The sequence below is a fragment of the Drosophila takahashii genome, chromosome 3R (assembly GCF_030179915.1).
Source record: "Drosophila takahashii strain IR98-3 E-12201 chromosome 3R, DtakHiC1v2, whole genome shotgun sequence".
In the NCBI taxonomy this organism is placed as follows: Eukaryota; Metazoa; Arthropoda; class Insecta; order Diptera; family Drosophilidae; genus Drosophila; species Drosophila takahashii.
The window spans coordinates 7,737,733-7,743,732 of NC_091681.1; positions in this window are offsets into that span (position 1 = coordinate 7,737,733).

Genomic DNA, 6,000 nt, shown 5'->3' on the forward strand with positions numbered 1-6,000 from the left:
CACCTCTTAACGAGGTAAAAAACTAGTGACGACCGCACCTTCAACATACAAAAGTTCTGATATCAACATTTGTGACGAAAAATTATTACACTCGTCATTAAATAGACTTTCTAATCTTTTCTCATTCGTCACGCTGCAATAGAAAATGCCTGTGAAGGGAAAAAGGCTGGAATAGTTTGCTAGGGCGGGCCGAATGAGAAAAGATTAGAAAGTCTATTTAATGACGAGTGTAATAATTTTTCGTCACAAATGTTGATATCAGAACTTTTGTATGTTGAAGGTGCGGTCGTCACTAGTTTTTTACCTCGTTAAGAGGTGTTTTTATTTGATATAAATATACACAACAAAATTGCATTTATACTTCTCGAAAAGTTTTAAAGATGTGGCCGCAGGACACATTTTAAAATCGTTAGTGGGCGATTGTGGGCGTTAGAGGGGTCGGCTGAAATAAACTTGCGCTGCGTAGGAGGCATAAGAATATGTGTGGGAAATCTCAACCTTCTAGCTTTTGTAGTTTCTGAGATCTCAGCGTTCATACAGACGGACAGACAGCCAGACGGACATGGCTATAAAAAAGTTTTATGTAAAAAAATGTTCAGGCAAATCAAAAATGTGAAAAAATATTTTTGGCAAATCAAAAATGTGAAAAAATATGTTTGGCCAAATCCGTTCGGTTTGTATAAGAACCGCCTATGTGTATGTAGTAAAAGTGGGGGACGATACGCACCGCTCAAGAATTTTTTATGTGCCAAAACTTAAGAATAGAAACAAACGATACGCCTATCGCACAATATATAATTAAAAGCGAGGGCGGAAGCTAACTTCGTAAGCCGAAGATCTAATACCCTTGCAGATTTCACGAATTAAAATTTGACTACAATAGCATCATGAATTAATAAATAAAATATTTCATAATTCCAAAAATAAAATTTTAAAATTTTTCACCCTATAGTTCCTATGGGAGTTATAGGATATAGACGTCCGATCGGCTCGCGCTTTTACCCAGATCAAAGTATGCACAAAAAATACAATTTGGAAAGATTCATGTCAATAACTTTTACACTGCGCGAAAAATCTTCAGTTTTTGCAAGTTATATCCGATTGTTCCTATGGGAGCTATAGAATATAGACGTCCGATCGGGTCCATTTTCAAACTTGATCTGCGTACACATGTTTTAGGATGATGTGAACATTTTAAGTCGCTAGCTTTTAAACTAAGCTTACAAACGGTATTGAAACAAACATACAGACGGACATGGCTATATCGACTCCCCTATTGATCCTGATCAAGAATATATATACTTTATGGGGTCGGAAAGGTCTCCTTCACTGCGTTACAAGCTTCTGACCAAAATTATAAAATATTCGAGCAAAACAGTACGATAACAGGTAGAGGGAAGTGTTTCCGACCCCATAAAGTCTTGATCAGGATCACTAGCCGAATCGATCTAGCCAGGTCCGTCTGTCCGACCGCATGAACGTTGAGGTCTCGGAAACTACAAAAGCTAGAAAGTTGGGATTACCCACACATATTCATGGGCTTTTTACGATGCCCAAGCTTGTTTCAGCATAGGAGTAACGGGTATCTGATGGTCGGGACACCCGACTATATCGTTCTCTCTTGTTTTTTTTAGTCCAATGACGATTTATTATCCGTTACAAAATGTGATATCAGAGAAAAGTTAAGGGTGGCATCCAATCATTTATGAATACTTCAGCTTAGCGACTGGGTAATAAACCGCCCCCGCATCTGTGACTAAAATCGGCGTTGAATCCGACTCATTCTCTTAGATGCCCAGAGCCAGATAAACGCTTTCCGCCAGAATGCGGGTAATTTCGGCCGGAAAAACAAGTAGAGTATAAGTAAAAAATTCGTGGCACGAATATTTTTAAATACTGTAAATAAATCGGTGACAGTGGGGCTAATGTTTCGGGTGTTCATGTTGCTTGTGAAGGCGACTGGCTGACAGGCTGAGATTTATTACCTGGTTGGGGCTGGCTAATGCTAATAGCCCAGGGCTTCTTAATGAGCCTTGTTATTGTTTTAAATGCCTACGAAAATACAAGGGGATTGAGCATGAGTCCTGCGAAGCAGCAGCTGCTCTAACGAAATTTATTCTATGGAATCATGTGACGACGCCTCTAAGTCTGGCCCACTTCGCAGTGCTGTTGCCAACTGGGATATTAATTAAATTTAGGACTGACTTTAAGACGCCCTTGAGAACGATAAGGGGTGATAAGAGAGACTTCACTCTCGCTTGGGAAAAATATCCTTTCGCTTGATTGACAATTTTGTTGTTCATCTCTTTCGCATCACCCAGCTATTGTCTGTGGGGCATTGTCAATGTTTTTCCCCTTCTACTCGCAATCCAATCAGGTCCCCGTTGTGCCACGAGTCAAATTCCATTAACGAAATTTCTTTAAATATTTGCAAACGGCTCTGCGCCCTTCAAATCCTGTGTCTGCATCTTATTTCATAATTTAGCATGCTGCCACACATGACAGGTCTAAAGCGTTCAACGAAGGCCTCGGAGCCGAACGAAACGTTCAGAAACTTCCACTTATGCAAATATCTGTGCATCAAAATCTGCAACTATTAATCGAAAAAAACAGTGTGACGTTCATGAAGACTTATACAGGTGTGTCACTGAAACCGGCGACGGATTTGGGAACCAACCCATCAAAACCGTAGGTCTCACAGAATCTGTTGAGTTTTCTAGGAGTTTCGGAGTAAATTTGCTCTGATTTTAAGAACATTTGCTTCAAGGCCTACTATTCGGTTGGTTTAAAATCGTGTACTTGATTTTTAAACAGTTTCTGTGACACCGAGATTTGCTTTTGGGGGTAAATTGTGTTGGAAGGGATTATCTTCATCGTAATCAATGTGTTTTTTGAGAACTGGTTTCCTAAAAACTTTCAATATTTTTCGAGTATTCAACCCTTTTCTTACATTGTTTTTGTTTTTCTTTATGACATACGCACAAACAATGGCTTACTGACTCTGAATTATTGACTGACTGTTTTCACCAGGTTCCAGCCAAAGTGTTCACAAGCAAATGATGGCGAATTATGTTGGTGTTAGACCCACAACTAAGTCATACTTTCGCTTAAAAATCAGTTAAAAAATAAAAAAAATTCAATACGTTTGGAATAAGAACTTGGCTTAAGTTGTTCTCCCAAAAGTTTATATTAGTATGAAACGGTATTTTACATAATTTGTTGCTCTTTACAACTGTGCCGTAGATTTTTTCTTTCACTGCGGCTTTAAACATGAAAGGAGACCAGAGCATTTTAATTTTATAAAAGTATTGGTAGCTTTAGAAGAAGTGGCATTCGCAGGATTATGGATTGAAATTTAATGGCTTGAATAAATTAAAAGGAATGAATTGTACAAGGACAATTTTCACAAATTGTTTGGGTTTGTCCCAGTAGACATACAAAGGGGAGAAGTTAAAAATTCAGTCAAATCAAAATGAATTACACACGCCGACCGTGTTTTTGGTGCAGCCCTATGGGCATTAAATTGTGTTAATATAGACGTATATAAGCATATCTGCATATCTGGTGGTATTTGTGCAATCGGGGTTAGAAAAAAGTAGCAACGTTTAATGTTTTGATTTAAGATATCTTCGAGGCTCAAAAAAAAGAAAGTAAGAAAATATTTCTTAGAATTTTGAAATAAAGGTTTTCTAAAAAAAAGAAACATGGTTTTTTACATATATACAAATATTACAGAATTATCAAATCAAAACACCTCTAAACGAGGTAAAAAACTAGTGACGATCGCACCTTCAACGTACAAAAGTTCTGATATCAACTTTTGTGACGAAAAATGATTTTAGATGCGACTAAATAGTACGCTACCTAAAATTTACTCGTTCGGCCCGCTTTAGCCAATATTTAATATATACACGAAAGTTGTTTGTTGTAGGCGTTTATAGCATTTAAAAATACCTTTCAAACGAGATACAGCACAAGTCTGTAGCTTTAGTAGTATAGAAGTTACGGCTTTCCGAATTTTAGCTATTTATAGCTGTTTTCCCGCTAAACTAGCGAGTTTTTCCAAAAGGTGTAGAACAAAAGTTTTTTATATCGATGTGATGAACCTCATATCAGATTTTCAAAACTTAAAAAACATGTTTTGGACAAACTGACAAACAGAATTAAATTTTCATTTTCGGAAGACGAAGAAAATCTTATTTTGGCTATAACTTTTGAACGGAGCGTCGGATTTTATCATATGACCCCTCATTCGACCGGTATTTTCAATAGAAACACAAATAAAATATTGCGAATATTTATACCCACCGGCCCCAACAGCTAAAAATTTCGAAATTTTCACTTTTTCACTTTCACCGCTCTCTCTCCCAAGACAATTGATTTTTTTAAAGTCTTGGTATGCAAGTTTTAAGTTTTTGCAATACCTTTCGATTGGTGTATTACTCATTACGATCGGACTTTTACAGCAGATTTTCAATTTTGCGGCTATATAATAGTAGTCGCCTTCGCACACTCTCCTGGTGCGCTTCGTCACTACATGGACTGCCGTCCATAGTGATACCGGTTGTTTCTGTAACGCCACGGCCCTTGTGTCGTTACTCGTAGAGTAAAAGGGTATATTGTATTCGTGCAGAAGTAGGTAACAGGGAGAAGGAAGCGTTTCCGACCCTATAAAGTATATATATTCTTGATCAGGGTCACTAGCCGAGTCGATATAGCCATGTCAGTCTGTCTGTCTGTCCGTATGAACGCTGATATCTCGGAAACTACAAAGGCTAGATGGTTGAGATTTCCCACACATATTCTTGGGCTTCTTATGCAGCGCAAGTTTATTTTAGCCGGGTGCCACGCCCCCTCTAACGCCCACAATCGCCCACTAACGATTTTAAAATGTGTCTGGCGCCCATACCTTTAAAGATTTCCGAGAAGTCTAAATTCAAGTTTGTTGTGTATATTTATACCTATCAAACATTTTTCAAATCGGATCATTAATTATAAAGTTATGCCCAATTCAAAAAAGTTATATATCCATTTCCCTTGCACTCCCTTTAGCCGAGTGACGGGTATTAGATAGTCAGGACTCGAACCCGACTATAGCGTTCTCTCTTGTTTTTTTTTTTCGTTCTTGTTTTTCAACTTATTTGAATTTCTTTTAATTGAGCACATGGGTGGGTGTATATATTTATGTACATGCACTTGTAGATTCAAATTGGAACTGTAATAATAACTGAAATGAGTAAGCAAATTACAAATTATAAATATAAAAACCAAATAACTTACTATTTTGAGAAAAACATCTTGGTCGCCGCACGCGGGAATCGAACAGCTAGCCGCTCATCTCACAGTTTGCAGTCAAGCACTCTACTAGCTGAACCACGGAAGCATCACGTGAGGCGCTGTACAAAGTATATTGACATTTTGTTCTCCTATTTTTACTCAAATTGATCTGGCTCTCTGCTTGTTATTCCCTTTAGTTGTTCATTTAATTTTTCTCTTAAATATTTATTGATTAATATTTATATATTTATTAAGGTTCAATCTGTTACTATTGAAATATATGTTTCAAATTTGTAAAACTTAAACATAATTTTTATCAAAATATAATTATTCATGAGCTAAAAAAAATTCAATACATTTTTATACCCGTTACTCGTAGAGTAAAAGGGTATATTAGATTCGTGCAAAAGTATGTAACATCTAGAAGGAAGCGTTTCCGACCCCATAAAGTATATATATTCTTGATCAGGGGCACTAGCCGAGTCGATCTAGCCATGTCCGTCTGTCCGTCTGTCCGTCTGTCTGTCTGTATGAACGCTGAGATCTCAGAAACTACAAAAGCTAGAAGGTTGAGATCTTCCACATATATTCTTTGGCTTCCTACGCAGCGCAAGTTTATTTTAGCCGAGCGCCACGCCCCCTCTAACGCCCACAATCGCCCACTAACGATTTTAAAATGGGTCCTGCGCCCACATCTTTAAAGATTTCCGAGAAGTATAAATA